Here is a 20,119-nt window from a genome sequence, read left to right on the forward strand (position 1 = left end):
GCTGCAGCTTGTCGCCCGAAGCACGGGGAGCCCTCCGGAGGGCTCCCCGTGCTTCGGGCAAGTGTCTGCAAGCCTCGCGCGCCCGGCAGGAGGTCCCGCCCAGCGCGCAAGGCTTGGGGCTGCAGCTTGTCGCCCGAAGCACGGGGAGCCCTCCGGAGGGCTCCCCGTGCTTCGGGCGAGTGTCTGCAAGCCTCGCGCGCCCGGTGGGAGGTCCCGCCGAGCGCGCGAGGCTTGGGGCGGTAGCCTGCAGCCCGAAGCACGCGAGGCTTGGGGCGGCAGCCGCGGGGGGGGGGAATAATTTTTTTTATTCATTCCCCCCCCCCCCCAAAAAAACGAGGTGCGTCCTATGGGCCGGTGCGTCCTATAGAACGAAAAATACGGTAAAAAGACAACAAAATAAATTGGGCTCCTTGGCAGGTTTTGAATAAACATACACAAATTTATTGATTGTTAACATAACAGACAGATAACTTTAGGATTTATATAATTTTACAATATGCAGAGAATAACATGTATTGAGAAATCAGATCGAGGAACTGAGGGAAGTCTTGGGGGGAGGGGGAGGGTTTTTTGGGAAGGGGGGAGGAAAAAAAAGGGGAGAAAAATAATGAAGATGATTTGTTTTAATAATTTGTTATGTTGAAACTCTTAATAAAACCTAATAAAAACTAAAAAAAAGTAATATTATCATTATGGAATGAGACGTCCCTATTATCATTGGAGAATTGTTGGAATATGTATGATATTCCTGGTTTTCACTGAAAGACTGGAGAAGGGCATGGTGCCCATGAATGCACAGAATCCGCCAGTTCATTTAACTTAATGGTTATCTGCTGTCCTTCATGTTGCTGCTTCTCCAAACAGGAGCTGGCGGAAACCAAGTCATCCATCAAGAAAGAAGAGAGAAACTAAGCAGTTGTGCAAACTCCCACAAATCTGTGCTGACTTGAGGCTGCCAGCAGCCAGTCACAGAAACCAGGTTGCATTAGAATAAACAAGAACTCCACCTACATACACTTGCAAAATTCGGTGGGGAGGGGAGAGAATTAAACGCAGCAGACATGTCACTTCATGTCAGATCATTTATACTGTTGCTGAACTACAACTCCCATCATGCCCTGGCCATTGGATATGCTGGGCTGGGGCTGATAGGAGTTGGAGTCTAGCAACATTTGGAGGGTCACGGGTTTTGCAACCCCAATTTAAGCCAGCAGCCAGGTGAGGTGGGTGTCTATTTACAACCAGGTTAAAAGTTAAAGGGACCCCTGACCATTAGGTCCAGTCGTGACCGACTCTGGGGTTGCGCGCTCATCTCGCTCTATAGGCCAAGGGAGCCGGCATTTGTCCGCAGACAGCTTTCGGGTCATGTGGCCAGCATGACTAAGCTGCTTCTGGCGAACCAGAGCAGCACACGGAAACACCGTTTACCTTCCCGCCACAGCGGTCCCTATTTATCTACTTGCACTTTGACATGCTTTTGAACTGCTAGGTTGGCAGGAGCAGGGACCGAGCAATGGGAGCTCACCCCGTTCTGGGGATTCGAACCGCTGACCTTCTGATCAGCAAGTCCTAGGCTCTGTGGTTTAACCCACAGCGCCACCTGCATCCCTTCAACCAGGTTATAGATTGCTAAATATCCCTTGAAAAGTAGAACCCAGGATAAACCTGAGCTCTGCTGGTAAATTGTTGATTATTTTGCTTGGCTTTACACATGGAATTAACTGCCACTTTAATAAGAGCTTCCTAAAATAACATTATAACGTGGTTATGCTGTGAGAGTGAGAGGAGATTTAAGTTACGTCCCCGTTCCAAGGTATTATTTGCATAACGAGAGACAAGTTATATTCCACAAAGTATAAACATCAGGGCACCAGGATAAAGGTATGTGGAGCAAAGTTCATTTGTTGCAAAAACTGTTTCACAAGTTCCCTTGTATTTTACAGTGGCTGCAAATCCAGCTCTAGAGAGAAAAGTTGGGATTCTGCCACCAGCCTCAAAAAGCAGCAAAGATCTACGCAGTTTGTCTTGACATCTGGATCTTAAACATAAATGAATTCTATACATTTCCCAATTTTCCACCGCAGAGGAGCAACGGCACCATTATAGCCCAGGCAGAATGATGCCTTTGATTACTCATCCTTCTGATTATACAGTCCCAGTGCTGCAACAGGCAGACCATTTACACGGCAGACACCATGCTACTTACAAACTTGCTCTGCAGTGAATGGATGCCATTCAGTGCAGAAGCTTATTCCAAAGCCAAGCCAACAGCCAGAGAAATAGAAGCTTTAAGGGTGTTTATGATCTAATGAAGAAACAGGAAGAAGCATCTTGGCTATTTGGGCAAATGGTTAAACCTCTCGCCTAGTAAAAATACAGTGGTACCTTGGGTTACATACACTTCAGGTTACATACGCTTCAGGTTACAGAATCCGCTAACCCAGAAATATTACCTCGGGTTAAGAACTTTGCTTCAAGATGAGAACAGAAATTGTGCTCCGGCGGCGCGGCAGCACAGGAGGCCCCATTAGCTAAAGTGGTGCTTCAGGTTAAGAACAGTTTCAGGTTAAGAATGGACCTCCGGAACGAATTAAGTACTTAACCCGAGGTACCACTGTAAAAGAAATCTTTCAAAAAGGCAAACCCCATTCCTCATCAGTTCGCACCATTTCCCTCTAAATTCTGGGATTCTGGATAAAAGAACACTTGCTTTGCTGGCCTGAATCAGCACATCATATCTCAGGTTACAGACACTTTGGGTTGCGTGATTTCGGGTTGCGTGATTTCGGGTTGCGCAGCGCGCCGAACCCAGAAGTACCGGAACGGGTTAGTTCCAGGTTTTGGCACTTGCGCATGCACAGAAGCGCTAAATCGTGCTTTTCGTGTGCTCAGAAGCGCTGAATCGCGACCCACGCATGAGCAGATGCAGTGCTGTGGGTTGTGAACGTGCTCCCCGCACGGATCATGTTTGCAACCAAAGCGTCCACTGTAGTTAGAATTTCTTGGTTCAGGAGAAAACCACTCCTCTTCCGGGTGGGGCGATATTGCAGTCAGACCTCGTGGTCTCCACACAGCATTCGGGGTGTCCCTGGCTGCACTGTGGCCCCCAGCCAGCCAATCCAGGTGGCTGGGGGGGCATGGCTTACCCCGTTTAAAGCAGCCGTGCGACCAGGGAGTCCTCCTATTTGGCTCCCGCTTCCACGGTTCCTGACCTGCTTCCATGGTTCCTGTCCGAAGCCCGGGTGGAGACTAGGGCCATGGCACGACCTTCCAGTGACTCTGGGGGAAGCTCTGAGCTGATGTGCATCAACAGGCCACCCCCTACTGGTGGTTAACCCTTGTGAGACTTCCTGCATGTCGAGCAGGAGTCAGATATCGCAAGTTCAATACAGTGGTACCTCTGGTTGCGAACAGGATCCGTTCCAGGCCTGTTCGCAACATGAAAAGAGAGCAACCTGAAGTGGCTTAGCTGCACAGGTGCGCGGTGCAATTTGGTGCAGGTGTGCATGTGAGAACCGTGATTTAGTGCTTCTGCACATGTGCGAGTGGCGAAACCCAGAAGTAACCTTTCTGGTACTTCCGGGTCGCTGCGGGATGTAACCTGAAAGAACGTAACATGAAGCAAACGTAACATGAGGTATGACTGTACCGCTCACATTCTGTAACCAATAAAGTTGTGTCCTAAATTGGTCCATTTAACCTTATACAGTGGTACCTCGGGTTAAGTACTTAATTCATTCTGGAGGTCTGTTCTTAACCTGAAACTTTTCTTAACCTGAAGCACCACTTTAGCTAATGGGGTCTCCCGCTGCTGCTGCGCCGCCAGAGCATGATTTCTGTTCTCATCCTGAAGCAAAGTTCTTAACCTGAAGCACTATTTCTGGGTTAGTGGAGTCTGTAACCTGAAGCGTATGTAACCTGAAGCATATGTAACCCGAGGTACCACTGTATACGGTGTCAAAGTGTTATTATTCTACATAGGAGGGGAGCCTCGGTGTCTTGACACACAGCAAGAGGATCTAGCCAAGTCTTCCCCAACCTGATGCCCTCCAGATATTTTAGTGAGTGTTAGAAACTCAGATATATAAGCTAGGTGCCAAAAGGCTCCTTAAAACAAGGTTGTCGTTGCCTAAATAGAATGTCTCGTTGCCATTTGGGGGCAAGATGGCTTTACATATGGCACTATGCCCAAATTGCCTCTTGGCATTTTAGCAAAGAGCTAGTTTAATATGCATATGATTTCCAAAGGTTGCATCCTGGTACCTGATCATTCCCTTAAGGATATTTGGCAAGGAGGGCAATACCTACCTTTAGTGCAAGGAGTTGGAGCAACACTGGGTGAGATTTTGCAAGCCTACTAATTCAAGAAATTTCAACAGCCAAGAGGAGCTGAAGTAATTTGCAAACTGATTTAATCTACACAGCAAAGTCTTTAATCTTGATTACTACTGTATTTAAATCACTTTATCTCCATTAGAGACACTACCCTTAATTGGCATATATCTGCAGTTGCTTCATGATAATGGGAACCTAACGTTTAAAAATGAGATCTTAATAAAGTAAGGTTTAAACCTTAATTCCATGCCCCATGTCTGTTTATTCACTTTGTACTGCCCCACCTCCTGTCCTGCCCCCCTCTCTAAAGGTAAAGGTAAAGGGACCCCTGACCATTAGGTCCAGTCGTGACTGACTCTGGGGCTGCGGCACTCATCTCGCTTTATTGGCCAAGGGAGCTGGCGTACAGCTTCCGGGTCATGTGGCCAGCATGACTAAGCCGCTTCTGGCGAACCAGAGCAGTGCACGGAAACACTGTTTACCTTCCCACCGGAGTGGTACCTATTTATCTACTTGCACTTGACATGCTTTCGAACTGCTAGGTTGGCAGGAGCAGGGACTAAGCAACAGGAGCTCACCCCGTCGCGGGGATTCGAACTGCCGACCTTCTGATCAGCAAGTCCTAGGCTCTGTAATTTAACCCACAGCACCACCCGCTTCCCTCTCTACTTGCAGCAAAATTAGGGATACACTTTGCAGTTCCTTCCCCATTTTCTCTATGAGTAGGAATGAGCAGCCTTTGCTTATAATGAACACAAAATCTCCCCAGTCCAGTTGTTCATTTCTGTTAACAGCAATGGGAACTAGGGACTGGATAAGCTTCTTTCCCGGTCTCATCACAGGGCGAGTAAAATCTTGCAGTACAAGTAACCAACAGATAGGCACTTACTTGAAATAATATGAAAAATTCATTCTGTTTCCAACGTTCAGGACAGAGCGCTGTTACTTATAGGGCCACAATGGCACCACGCATGCACAAGAAGTAGACACCAGCAGACCGGGGGGTGAGGGGGTAGGTTTGCAGAGATAGAAAAAAATATGTAAGGGGGGGGAATCCTTAAGAGGAGTGGGGAACCCTCAAAGCAGCCCAATGAGGACTGAGTGTGCTTAGAGGCAATGGGATGCTGGTGCGAGGGAGAATGGAACGGAGTACAGTGGTACCTCGGGTTACAGACGCTTCAGGTTACAGACGCTTCAGATTACAGACTCCGCTAATCCAGAAATAGTACCTCGGGTTAAGAACTTTGCTTCAGGACGAGAACAGAAATTGTGTGGCGGCGGCGGCAGGAGGCCCCATTAGCTAAAGTGGTACCTCAGGTTAAGAACAGTTTCAGGTTAAGAACGGACCTCCAGAACGAATTACCGTAAATTTCGCTCCATAACACGCAGATTTTTCCTCCTAGAAAGTGAGGGGAAATGTCTGTGCGTGTTATGGAGCGAATGCCTACAGATGGCGGGGGAATCTGCTGCAGTCGTGAGCAGTCCGTGGCTCGCTTTGAAACAGCTAGCGGAGCCGGGGAGGAGGGAGAGAAGCAGAGCGGGAGTTGGCTGCTTTAAAACAACACCTGCTCTCTGTCCCTGCCTGCAGTTTTCTGATGTCCGATTTTGGATTAGCCACTGTAGGGGCTGTGTGTGTGTGTGTGTGTGTGTGTGTGTGTGTGTGCTTGAGCTATCGTTCTCCTCCTCCTGCTTCCCCTTCACTCTCCCTGCGCCCCTGCGACTTTAGAATCGACACGCTGTGTGTCTGTGTGTGAGGGCTCCTTCTCCTCTTGCTTCCCTTTCACTCTCCCTGCGACTTTAGAATCCACACTCTGTGTGTGTGTGAGGGCTCCTTCTCCTCTTGCTTCCCTTTCACTCTCCCTGCGACGTTAGAATCCACACTCTGTGTGTCTCTCTGTGTGTGAGGGCTCCTTCTCCTCTTGCTTCCCCTTCACTCTCCCTGCGACTTTAGAATCCACACTCTGTGTGTCTCTGTGTGTGTGAGGGCTCCTTCTCCTCTTGCTTCCCTTTCACTCTCCCTGCGACGTTAGAATCCACACTCTGTGTGTCTGTGTGTGTGTGAGGGCTCCTTCTCCTCTTGCTTCCCCTTCACTCTCCCTGCGACGTTAGAATCCACACTCTGTGTGTGTGTGAGGGCTCCTTCTCCTCTTGCTTCCCCTTCACTCTCCCTGCGACTTTAGAATTGACACTCTGTGTCTCTCTGTGTGTGTGAGGGCTCCTTCTCCTCTTGCTTCCCCTTCACTCTCCCTGCGACTTTAGAATTGACACTCTGTGTCTCTCTGTGTGTGTGAGGGCTCCTTCTCCTCTTGCTTCCCATTCACTCTCCCTGCGACTTTAGAATCCACACTGTGTGTCTCTCTGTGTGTGAGGGCTCCTTTTCCTCTTGCTTCCCATTCACTCTCCCAGCGCCCCTGCGACTTTAGAATTGACACTCTGTGTGTCTGTGTGTGTGTGAGGGATCGTTCTCCTTCTCTTGCTTCCCATTCACTCCCCCAGTGCCCCTGCGACTTCCAGCGCCCTGCAACTTTAGGGCCAGTTCTCTCTCTCTCTGTGTGTGTGTGTGTGTTTTGACCTCACTGTGCTTGTTGGGGGAGAGTGTTGGTCGCACTTTTTCTTGATTTGTCTCAGAGTGGTTACTATCGTGGTTTCCTTGCTGGGGAGGAGGGAGAGACGCAGAGCCTGCTTGTTCTAAAGGAGCAAAGCCGGAGAGGAGCCTCTCCTGCATTATTAACAGCATCCTTCTCCACCCCCCCCCCCACGTGTGCTCCTTGTCCCTTGAGTGCTTTTCCTTCCCTCCCCACTTAAAACGTGGTTACAAAGCACGGATCCACATGGATCCTCAGGATTTTTGCACTGGGTCACCCCAAATTCACCATCAGATCACATAGCATGTCCATGGCTACAGCCTGCACAAAAAACACACACGCACCCACTGTTTCATGGGGCCGCAATGGCGCAAAAACGTGGTTACAAAGCATGGACCCACATGGATCCTCAGGATTTTTGCATTGGGCTACCCCAAACTCACCGTCAGATCACATGTCTGTGGCCACAGCATGAACCACAAAAATCATACATCCACTGTTTTGTTTAGAATATTTTTTTCTTGTTTTCCTCCTCTAAAAACTACGTGCGTGTTATGGCCAGGTGCGTGTTATAGAGCGAAAAATACGGTAAGTTCTTAACCCGAGGTACCACTGTATCATGAAGAGGACATGGCTGGGGCAGCCACAGTGAACAGAAGCGCTCCACACCACAAAGTTTCTTACGAGTTTCACTCTTCAGAAATATGATCCCCTGAAATAAAAGGAAGTCCCTTCCTACTGTACATGGCTATGATGGGATACCAGATGAACCACGAATGAACTTTTAAATTGCACTGCCTGTAGGTTTCCTCCAAAGCCTTGACAACCAGGCAGAAACTGAAGAAAGAAAAAAGAAAAACCCCACCGTTATGTAACTTTGTAAATTTCAGCATGTAAATGTTTCTCTGTTTCCAGGAGAAAGCATTCACAAAGAGATTAGAGATTTGACAGCAGCCAATTTATGCATTTAATCCAGATCACAGTAGCTCTGAACGTTGCCCTAAATACAGCCTTTTCTGATGTCACAAAGCACAGATGTGTTGCTTTTCGACTGAAAAACCGAGGTACCCGTGTGCTCTTTTTCCACCTTCACATCAACCCCTGAACTTGTCACATCCAAACCATGTGTTTAAAGCACAACGGTTCCCAGCAAAGAATCGTGGGAGCTGCAGTTTTCCTCTCTGAATTCCCGCAGTTCCCAGGATTCTTTACAGGGTGGGTGAAGCTTTAAATGTATGGTGCAGAGGTTTTGAACAAGGTTCTTACAAGGCTTTCTTGCTGACCACAAGGCAAAAGCGTAGTGCTCACACTTCTCTTTGGCAACAACACCTGAGAAATACCAAGCGACGGTTGGTGAATGGTGAATGGCTAACATTTACAAAAGGTTTACATCGTTCCAGATGTCATTTTATTTCCCTACCAGACCTTCGTTCTGGGAACACCTGAGGAACAGATTTGTTACAGATTGTTTTCTCAGCTGCAACCTGGTACTCAACAGATGTTTTTGACTACAGCTTCCATCAGCCTCAGCTAGCCAAAAGTCAGGAATGATGGGCGTTGGAGTCCTAAGTATTTGGCTGCCACCAAGTTAGGGATGGCTGTTTTAGGAGATCGGATAGCTTCTTTCTAGGTAAGCCATAATAGTGTTTGTTTATGGACAAAGGGAACTCCTCCCCCCCCCAAAAAAATACTTTGGTTTTCATAGCAAATGTCCTCTCCAACCCCACTTTAAGTTTCAGAGGATCATATGCTCTCTTTGCCGGTTTCCAGGATTACCGTATTTTTCACTCTATAAGACGCACTTTTCCCCTCCTAAAAAGTAAGGGGAAATATGTGTGCGTCTTATGGAGCGAATGCAGATGGGAGGCTCTGCTCAGCGCTCCCTTTAAAAAGCTGCGTGGAGGGGAGCCTTTAAAAAGCTCTTCGGGGAGCCTTCATCCTGCTGCCCGGGAGAGGTTGCGTACGGCTAACAAAACTTTTTATTTATTATTTTGATAAGCGTAAATTAATACACAATTCACATAAGCGACAAATTGTTAATATCACATTTTTAGCGAAAATTATTAATACATGTTTAATTTGGGGTTGGGACGCAGGAGGCACTGTGGGTTAAACCACAGAGCCTAGGACTTGCCGATCAGAAGGTCAGTGGTTCGAATCCCCGTGACGGGGTGAGCTCCCTTTGCTCGGTCCCTGCTCCTGCCAACCTAGCAGTTCAAAGTGCAAGTAGATAAATAGGTATCGCTCTGGCGGGAAGGTAAACGGCGTTTCCGTGCGCTGCTCTGGTTCTCCAGAGCTGGCCACATGTCCCGGAAGTTGTACGCCGGCTCCCTCGGCCAATAAAGCAAGATGAGCCCCGCAACCCCAGAGTCAGCCACGACTGGACCTAATGGTCAGGGGTCCCTTTAACTTTACCTTTAATTTGGTGTTGACAATAAAAATATTGGTACCATACTTCAGTTTTCAAAACACTCTACTCTTTATTGTTAAACCCCTTAACATACACTTTGAGGCTTCAAAGCACATACATTTCAGTAATCCTTGAGTGTCAGCCAGGCACAAAAAATGGCACCCAGACTTTTTGAGGTGCTCGAAAATGGAGAATCTTTCAGCGCAAAATGCATCTGGCACCCTGCTAATTTCAAACCCTGCACAAACCCCGCTTGAGGGGTTACCTATGCTCCTTCTTGCCGGATCCTCATGCATCTGCATGCGTCACTGTTCTGGGCATACATCTTGAATGTAGGAATGACAGTCCAGAGCAGTGGTTCATGAACAGGGCAACTTCTTCAAGGCAGATAACGATACTTGCATCACAAGTGAGCGAATGGGCCTAGCACAACCACTGCAAACACATGGTAGAATTACCTGCCCTCAGAAGAGGCTTGTTGGAAAAAGACGCAGCCAAAGCAGTGAATCACACAGAGACACAGAAGACAGACTCCTCTGTGGATGGGCACTCTGGCCTCACGGGAGCCATTTTATAACTCAGGACACACCAGCATGATCTGGCACACTGGGAAAATACAAGGGTAGCCTTGCACATGAGAGTTTTGATCTGAGTACATTATTAATTTTTTATTACCAAATCTTGCAGATAAACCAGGTTGCAAGAACAAGCTGTCTGCAACACCCTGGCACCACATTGTACAGAGTTTGATGGATTGCATCACCACGTTGCAAAAAGCTTGAATTATGTTGCACTCCTCAAACACTGTAAACATTATTCCAGTTTATTGACAGTGGGCAACAGCGGCAGCGGGAGGGTGGGTGGGTGGGGAGAAAATTGTTACAGCACTCCTCACCTAAAATGAAGAGGCAAAACGAATGTGTGATTATGTGTAATCCGGGAAGGCACTGTGTCTGCTGTTAGATTACAAGAAAGCTAGTATTTCTAGCAAAATTCTAGAATAAGGGTAAAAGTGTTCCTCTGTCACTGCCAGGACTGTGTATTCTTTGCACTGCTGTTAATTTCTTTTGTATGATTTTTTTAAACGCAGTAAATAAATAATATCTCCTGCAGTATCTACTGTGGAAGGTACAGTATCCCTGACAGATAACCAGCCAGTCTCTCCTTAAACGCTTCCAGTTGGGCACAGCCCGCCACCTCCTGAAGCAGTCTGCTTCTCTTTCGGACAAAACGGCAATGGTGCCCACCTGAAAGGTTCTGGATCTGAGTTCTGGTGAGCTCCAGCTGGAAAAACAATTCCCGATGCTACTGCATATACAACAGGGGTAAGGAAGCTCTGGCCCTTCAGATGCTACAACTCCCATCAGCCCGGACCAGTATGGCCAACGGCCAGGGATGATGGGAGTTCCGTGTCCGAAATTAGCCAGGCGCCAGGGTCCAGACTGACCTGGGTCCAACTGCAGCCATGTGGAGATCTTTGGATGCCAGGTGTGTGACTGGGGACAGCAGACTGGTTTGGACTCAGTCTGACCCTCATGTTTCCCTCCCCTTATGGTTTTGACTTTTAAAATGAGGCTGCATTTTAAATTGCATTTTAACCTGTATTTTAAATTGTTTTCTTTTTCTTTTACTTTTTTCATATTATGTTTTTACTGAAATTTTATTGGTGTTAGCCGCCCTGAGCCCGGCTCTGGCTGGGGAGGGCGGGGTATAAATAAAATTTATTATAATTATTATTATTAAAATGCCCTTTGCAAGAGGATCTGAAATATTTCCCTTGAAATCTGAATTTGTTTCATGTTGTAAATCGCGTTGAGACATTCTATTGTGGCGACCGTAACATAGCTTTAAGGTGCCATTCGGCGATTAGCTTACGCATCAGAGTTTCTGACACTGTGAGTTCTAGTTCCGCAACATCTGGAGGGCCAAAAGATACTCAAGCACAACACAGGCTGGAATCAGTTCAACATTACCTGTGATGCTCTACCTGTCTTTTAAATCAGAACCAGTGAAGGCAGTGAAGGTCCTGTGTGAGTGTCTGGAGGCGGTTGGAGGATGGATGGCAGCTAACAGATTGAGATTGAATCCTGACAAGACAGAAGTATTGTTTTTGGGGGTCAGGAGGCGGGCTGGTGTGGAGGATTCCCTGGTCCTGAATGGGGTAACTGTGCCCCTGAAGGACCAGGTGTGCAGCCTGGGAGTCATTTTGGACTCACAGCTGTCCATGGAGGCACAGGTCAAATCTGTGTCCTGTTTACCAGCTCCATCTGGTACGCGGGCTGAGACCCTATCTGCCTGTGGACTGCCTCGCCAGAGTGGTGCATGCTCTGGTTATCTCCCGCTTGGACTACTGCAATGCACTCTACGTGGGGCTACCTTTGAAGGTGACCCGGAAACTACAACCAATCCAGCATGCAGCCGCTAGACTGGTCACTGGGAGCGGCTGCCGAGACCACATAACACCGGTCTTGAAGGACCTACATTGGCTCCCAGTACGTTTCCGAGCACAATTCAAAGTGTTGGTGCTGACCTTTAAAGCCCTAAACGGTCTCGGTCCAGTATATCTGAAGGAGCGACTCCACCCCCATCGTTTTAATCGGATGCTGAGGTCCAGCACCGAGGGCCTTCTGGCAGTTCCCTCACTGCGAGAAGCCGAGTTACAGGGAACCAGGCAGAGGGCCTTCTTGGTAGTGGTGCCCTCCCTGTGGAACGCCCTCCCACCAGATGTCAAAAAGAACAACAACCACCAGACTTTTGAAGGCAGCCTTGTTTAGAGAAGCTTTTAATGTTTGATGTATTACAGTATTTTAATATTTTTTTGGAAGCTGCCCAGAGTGGCTGGGGAAGCCCAGCCAGATAGGCGGAGTATAAATAATAAATTATTATTATTATTATTATTATTATTATTATTATTATTCTACCTGCTCTCTCCTCCTCACCAAGCCCCTGGATACTGGCCCTCCCAGGACAACACACTTCTCACCCCATACTGTGTTGTTAGGAGAAAATGATCTGCAAGATCCTAGAAACTTAAAATACTCAGCAAGGCTGAATCTGTAAGCACCTTGATCTCCCTTTCAATACACACAGAAGCCCACCAGAGAGAGGACCTCCAAACCAGAAATGGTCCTCCTCTGCAGTTGAGAAATAAGCCTCTGTCTTTGGAAAACCAACCCTGAACTTTGCTCCTGCTTGACAAGCAGGCCAAGCAGAGGAGGGGAGGGAAAGAAAGGCAGGCGATCTGAACAGAGAAAACAGGAGAAGACAACAGGCAGAGAAACGTGTTTTTTTAAGACCGCCAAGAATAAATGGAAAATGCAATCCAACACACTGTCTACTCAGAAGTCAGTCCCACAGAGTCCAGCAGTGACTACTTGCTAGGTAAGGACTGCAGCCTTTGAAATAAATCTTTAAGCAAATCAAGTGCCGTTAAGCTTAATGCTGGTCTTTTTATTTTTATTTTAATCCCCAGCAAACTTGCAATCTCAAACTGAAGTGTTGCCACATCCACGGATGAGTAAGCATGCAATCCTAAGCAAAATTCACCAGAAGTCAAGGCGGTTTCCTTCTTTTGAAACGTGGCGAGGAAGGGAACTGCGAGGTCCTTTTTACGAGGGACACATCCCTGCACCCTTTCCATATTATTTATATAAAAAAAAGAGAGAGAGAGAGAGAAATTTAAAGTTGGGCGGGAATCCTTTCCCCAAACCTGACCCTTTAACGAGCTCCAAAAGTGACCTGGCCCGCACCTGCAAGCCCGTTTTGGAGCAAGAAACGGGGGGGGGGGGAGAGAGAGAGAGAGAGAGAGAGAAACGTCGCTTAGGATCGCGCGCAGCTAGAAGCCAAGGCCCCGGGCAGTAAGAGCAGGGCGACCCTCCCCGTATTTTACTCGTCCTGACTGCAGCGGGGGCTTCTACTCCCAGGAAAGCGAGGTTAGGCCCGCCGCCGCCCGGGGCTTCTGGCCAAACAGGATCGGGCTGCGCGCCTCACAGGATCGGGCTGCGCGCCTCACAGGATCGGGCTGCGCGGCCAGGCAGCCTCGACCTTCGGCCCGCTCCGCCCGCCTTGCAGAAGAAAGCCCTCCCTGCTTCCTCCCGAGCAAGCGCGGCCTCCTGGCCGGGCTTCCTCTCGAGTAAGGAAGCGGCGAAGAGGCGTCTGCGGCTCCTGGTGGGGGAGGCTCCGCGGACGCGGCGCTTACCTGCGCGGCAGGAGGGTCGCGAAGCGGAGAAGGGCGCGCGCAGGTTAGGCGCCCCGAGACCGGCGCCTGCGAAGCAGCAGCAGCAGCAGCAGCGGGGGCCGCGCCACTCTCGCTCCGCCCACCGCCCAGCTGGCCGTTCCCACGGCCCACCCACCTCGGGTCGCAGCAGGAGGCGGACGCGTCCCTTCCTTCCTCCCTCCCTCCCGCCGCCTCGGGGGAGACTTGCCTCCGCCTCCGCGGCTCGGCTTCTCCCGCGCCCTCTGCTGGGCTGCTGCGGAGAAGCGGGGAAAGCAGAGAGCAAGCCGGGGGGGGGGAGCGGGGTCGTCTAGTCCAAGGGGGCCCACTTGAATGAAATACTGATTTTATTGATCAATAAAATCAATAAATCAATAAAGGTCAATGGCAATACATAGCAATCTGAGGTTCTGCCCCTGCCCTAACAAAAATGCTGCCTAGGCCCCGCCCCCCGGGTCATCTAGTCCAAGGGGGCCCACTTGAATGAAATATTGATTTTATCGATCAATAAATCAATAAAGATCAATGGCAATACATAGCAATCTGAGGTTCTGCTCCTGCCCTAACAAAAATCCTGCTTACGGCGCCTATGCTCCCCCCCCCGGGTCATCTAGTCCAAGGGGGCCCACTTGAATGCAATATTGATTTTATCGATCATTTAAATCAATTGAAATCGATATTATTGCTTCCCCAAGGGGGTCCTAGCCTTGTAAGGAGGACCGGACCCTCGGAAGGAGCACTGTTGTGGGAATGCCAGAGACCACACCAGGATTGGCGAAAAAGCAAAGTCTGATCTTTATTTTCAAAGAACAGAAGACTGTTGGACGGAGTGAGAACCTTGAACAAAGGAACTGCCTTTACTTAAATACCTTTTCATTTCCATACTGATCAATGATACAGAAAAATGACAGAAACGGAGCGAAGAGAGGATTAACATAAAGTAAGTGGGATGTTGTAAGATCTTGGATGGTGTTAATGAAGATGTTGTCCGCTTTCAGGTTGGGAACAAAAGGTGGTTTTTCCTTTTCAACAGATCTTGACTAACAGTTCTGTTTTTTGCTTCATTTTCAGAAGGAATTCCGGAGGTTTTAGGGTGATCGGTTTGCAGATTAAATGGCTGGATATTTGGGAAACGGTTGTCAGTGTTGGTGTGAAGTTCCGCTCTGCATACTTTTATTAATTAAACTGATTTTATGTTGCATTTTGTGTATACTGTATTCACGATGTCGTTTGTAGACCCAGTAAGTGGCGCTGTGGTGCTTGAAGGTACTGTGTTTTGACAGTTCGTGAACGGCAGAATATTGACAGATCAAGTATACAGCAATAGAAAGTCACATAGAATATAAAATCTTTGGCTACATTCTTCCAGCTACATTTTTCTATTCAAGTTACATTTTCTAGTGTAAGAAAACACTTTTGTAAGATACAAGAAGATGATACATTTGATAAGAAAAACATTTTTTAGAAAGATACAAAAGGCGATACATTTGATAGAGTCAACAGTTGCATTCCTCAGCTACATTCTTTAGTGCTTTACAGCGATACAGTGATACAGAAGGAAAATATACAAGTAAAAAGATACATTCTTTTGTTAGCATAGAAATGCGTAACACTGAGAGGTTCATTTATTAACTCCCATCTCTGATCATGGCTTCAATTAAAAGGTAAAGGTAAAGGGCCCCCTGACCATTAGGTCCAGTCGTGACCGACTCTGGGGTTGCTGCGCTCATCTTGCTTTATTGGCCGAGGGAGCCGGCGTACAGCTTCCGGGTCATGTGGCCAGCATGACTAAGCCGCTTTTGGCGAACCAGAGCAGCGCACGGAAACGCTGTTTACCTTCCCGCCAGAGCAGTACCTATTTATCTGCTTGCACTCTGACATGCTTTCGAACTGCTAGGTTGGCAGGAGCAGGGACCGAGCAATCGGAGCTCACCCCGTTGCAGGGATTCGAACCACTGACCTTCTGATCGGCAAGTCCTAGGCTCTGTGGTTTAACCCACAGCGCCACCCGCGTCCCATGGCTTCTCTTATGACCCAATAAATCAATAAAGTTCAATAGCAATACATAGCAATGAGAGCTTCTCCCCCCCCCCGCCGCCGCCCTAACGAAAATCCTGGCTACGCCCATGCCTCCCCCAGTCATCTAGTCCAAGGGGGCCCACTTGAATCAAATATTGATTTTATCAATCAATAAATCAATAAAGATCAATGGCAATACATAGCAATCTGAAGTTCTGCCCCCCCTAACAAAAATCCTGCCTACGCCCATGCCCCCCACCTCCAGGGTCATCTAGTCCAAGGAGGCCCACTTGAATCAAATATTGATTTTATCAATCAATTAATAAAGATCAATGGCAATACATAGCAATCTGAGGTTCTGCCCCTGCCCTAACAAAAATCCTGGCTACGCCCATGCCCCCCCCCTTTTTTATATACCACCCCAAAAACTCCAACATCCAAAAGGAGGAGAGGGTTACAGTGGGCTTTAAGGGACTTAGAGATGTGGCAAATTGAGGACCGAAAAAGAAGTCGTGGCTTCAGACTCTACACAGCCACTTCTGACACGGGTCCGTCCGCCTGGCTGAGGAGACGAGGAAAAGGGCGCCCTTGGAGCCAGGAGGACGGAAACCAAGGCAGCAAGCTGAGGACAGTGAGACCAGCAGCTGTCAGGGAGGCATGGGGAGCAAAATTTGCCCCACAAGAAACTGGGCCCGGGGCCACAGCTCTCCCTCACCTCACCCACACAATACCACTGAAGGAACTACGGCATAAATCTATAAATACAGTGGTACCTCGGGTTACAGACGCTTCAGGTTACAGACACTTCAGGTTACAGACTCCGCTAACCCAGAAATAGTACCTTGCGTTAAGAACTTTGTTTCAGGATGAGAACAGAAATCGTGTGGCGGTAGCGAGAGGCCCCATTAGCTAAAGTGGTGCTTCAGGTTAAGAACAGTTTCAGGTTAAGAAAGGACCTCCAGAACGAATTAAGTTCTTAACCCAAGGTACCACTGTAATAGAATTGTACAGTTGGAAAGGACCCTGAGGGGCATACAATGGTACCTCGGGTTACATACGCTTCAGGTTACATACGCTTCAGGTTACAGACTCCGCTAACCCAGAAATAGTGCTTCAGGTTAAGAACTTTGCTTCAGGATGAGAACAGAAATTGTGCTCCGGTGGCGCGGAAGCATCAGGAGGCCCCATTAGCTAAAGTGGTGCTTCAGGTTAAGAACAGTTTCAGGTTAAGTACGGACCTCTGGAACGAATTAAGTACTTAACCCGAGGTACCTATGCAGGAATATGCCGCTGTCCCAAATGGGGATCGAATCTGCGACCTTGGCATTATTAGCACCATGTTCTAACCAATAATTCAGATATACAGTGGTACCTCTGGTTGCGACCGGGATCCATTCCAGAGGCCTGTTTGCAACTTGAGCAGAACGCAACCTGCATCTGCGTGTGCGTGGGTCGTGATTCTCCGCTTCTGCACATGCTCATGACATCATTTTGTGCGTCTGCGCATGCGCAAGTGGTGAAACCCGGAAGTAACCCTTTCGGGTACTTCCGGGTCACTGCAGGACGCAACCTGAAAACGCTCAACCTGAAGCAAACACAACACGAGGTATGACTGTATTTTCTCAGAGCAGTTAAGCTAACCTGCCACCAGATGTCACCAGCCACAAATAAAAGGGAACTGAAGTCGCTAGAAACAATTCCTTAAAAGCAAATTATAGACAGACTCAGGTGGTGCTGCCCCGATAGTGTCCTCTGCTAGTGAACTTTTTCACCATGCAAGTCAAGGGCAAACATTTACACAGTCTTTGTTGTAAATTGATAGTGTTGTTTTCTGTTTGGTTGTTGTTGTTTAAAAATATTCCTACAAATATAAAAGCTTCAGTGATGAACCTGGAAAACCATTAAATCATCAAGTAAATATTTTATTTATTGAAATACTGCCACCTCACCAACTACCAGTGGCCAAGTATCTTGTCTTTTTAAAGCCAGGCAAGCAACTTTTTGCTTATGCTCTAATACTTAAATATTTTGAAACCCTTCCAATTAAAGGCCAAAAGCGGAGAGGTTGAGCTTGGTGCCTAAAAATAGATTAAAACGGTGCCAGGTGAACCTTCGTGGGAGGAGTCACAACTGAAAAGGCCCATTCTCATCTTTCCACCCTCTGGACCTCCTGTGGAGACCACAGATGGAGAAGGACCTGGCATGAAGACTGCAGAGTCTGGGTTGGTTCGTGTGGGAAGAAGTGGCCCTGAAGATATTAGGGTCCTGTGCCACATAAATTTGTGTAGATCAAAACTAGCACTTCGAACTGAGCCTGGAAACCAACTGGCCACTAGTGCAGTTGTGCCAGAATTGGTGTTATACACTTGGACCATCCTGTCCTAGTCAACAATCTGGCTGCTGAGTTCTGCACTAGATGTAGTGTCCTAATAATAATACAGTGGACGCTCGGCTTGCGAATGTGATCCGTGCGGGAGGCGCATTCGCGTCTGCGCATGTGCGGGTTGCGATTTGGCACTTCTGCCCATGCGCAAAGCGAGATTTAGTGCTTCTGCACATGCGCAAGTGCCGAAACCTGGAAGTAACTCATTCCGGTACTTCTGGGTTTTGGCACGTCTGTAACCTGAAAATGCGCATCCTGAAGCGTCTGTAACCCGAGGTATGACTGTAATAATAATAATAATAATAATAATAATAATAATAATAATAAAAAATTTATTTATACCCCACCCATCTGGGCAGCTCCCAACAGAATATTAAAAACACAATAAAACATCAAACCTTAAAAACTTCCCTAAACAGAGTTGCCTTTAGGTGTCTTCTAAAAGTCAGGTGGTTGTTTATTTCTTTGACATCTGATGGGAGGGCGTTCCACAGGGCGGGCGCCATTACCCGGAATGCCCTCTGCCTGGTTCCCTGTAACCTCACTTCTCACCATGAGGGAAGCGCCAGAAGGCCCTCGGCACTGGACCTCACTGTCCGGGCAGAACGATGGGGGTGGAGATGCTCCATCTACAAAGGCAGCCTCATGTATAACTCATTGCATTTATCCAGCCTAGAAGTTAGACCATCCAGCTGGTTCACCCATCAAAGTTGATGGGAAGCACTCCATGTCACCAAGGCCACTTGAGCCTCAAGGGACAGTAATGATCTCCAAGCTACAAACCTGCTCCTTCAGAAAAAGTTTAACCCCATCCAAAGCAAGCCACAACCCGTCCATGCATTCTAGAGAATCACCCACAAGCAGTACCTCAGTCTTGTCTGGATTAAACCGAAGTACATTGGTTCTCATCCAACCCTTGACTGAGACAAGGCATCAGCCTAGCACATCTCATAACTGCCATAACTGCAGGTATAGAGGAGAAGTAGAGCTCTGTGTCATCAGACAACGTACTCCAAAACTTCAATTGACCCCACTCTGTGGTTTCACACAGATAATTAAACAGCTCGGGGGATTACAGGTCTGTATCTCCTTTTGCTTGTTGGTGAAACTGCATGGATATGAAACACGTAAAGAAATAAAAAAGCCTCTTATCTCATTCTCTAGATCCATTCCAGCACAGAATTAGTCATACCTTAACTTGCCGACAAAGGTCCATATAGTTAAAGCTATGGTTTTCCCAGTAGTGATGTATGGAGGTGAGAGCTGGACCATAAAGAAGGCTGATCGCCAAAGAATTGATGCTTTTGAATTATGGTGCTGGAGGAGACTCCTGAGAGTCCCATGGACTGCAAGAAGATCAAACCTATCCATTCTGCCCTGAGTGCTCACTGGAAGGACAGATCCTGAAGCTGAGGCTCCAATACTTTGGCCACCTCATGAGAAGAGAAGATTCCCTGGAAAAGACCGTGATGTTGGGAAAGATGGAGGGCACAAGGAGAAGGGGACGACAGAGGACGAGATGGTTGGACAGTGTTCTTGAAGCTACCAACATGAGTTTGACCAAGCTGTGGGAGGCAGTGGAAGACAGGAGTGCCTGGCGTGCTCTGGTCCATGGGGTCACGAAGAGTCAGACACAACTAAGCAACAACAAAAGTCCATTATTTAACTCTCCATGAGATTGGGGCTGTTCGCTATTGTGGTGAAATGTCATTTCCAGAAGTGCTGTCTGGGGTCAGCTGGAAAAAACACCAAGGGGGAAATTACAAAAATATTCAATTAGCCCCCCCCCCTCACCCCCCAGAGTACAATGTGCTTTTTCAGGAACTTCTAAGCAGCTGTTTTTCCCTTAAGGATTAGCTATGGGGCAGTCTCCAAAGTACTTAACTCATCAAAAGTTGAGTAAATTGTAAATGTTACAATTTAAACGCAGAAGGAGAAACAACACCTTCTGGGCAATTATAAATGAAGCTTGTTAATGTGTCGTGGTGACAGCAAGAAAGGTATCCAACTGTGAAAACTGTTTGTTTTGACACAGGTTGTAAAAGTCACACATTTTAGGAAACCGTGGCAATGCAGTTATCAAGTAGGAGCGTTCGGCATGCTTTGAACATAAATCTCCAAGGTTTCTAATTAACAAATGTGCCATCATTTTTTCCCTAACCTCCCAGTTCTTC

The 20,119-nt window shown here is 47.7% G+C and overlaps 1 protein-coding gene and 1 long non-coding RNA gene across 2 annotated transcripts in view; one reads left to right on the forward strand and one right to left on the reverse strand.

Annotated features, from left to right (window-relative positions):
• Positions 1 to 13,682, reverse strand: part of ACO1 (aconitase 1) — a 55,318-nt gene extending 41,636 nt beyond the window's left edge. Inside the window, exon 1 of the mRNA XM_080987779.1 lies at positions 13,529 to 13,682. The gene's annotated coding sequence lies outside the window, so the exon portion shown is untranslated. The remainder of the gene's footprint in view (positions 1 to 13,528) is intronic.
• On the forward strand, positions 12,287 to 15,343 carry LOC308466816. Its single transcript, XR_013980974.1, has 3 exons — positions 12,287 to 12,711; positions 14,239 to 14,483; positions 14,615 to 15,343. It is a non-coding gene; the product is annotated as an uncharacterized lncRNA (long non-coding RNA).
• The last annotated feature ends 4,776 nt before the right edge of the window (positions 15,344 to 20,119 follow it).

The sequence above is a fragment of the Podarcis pityusensis genome, assembly GCF_964106645.2.
Source record: "Podarcis pityusensis genome assembly, chromosome: 17".
Lineage (NCBI taxonomy): Eukaryota > Metazoa > Chordata > Lepidosauria > Squamata > Lacertidae > Podarcis > Podarcis pityusensis.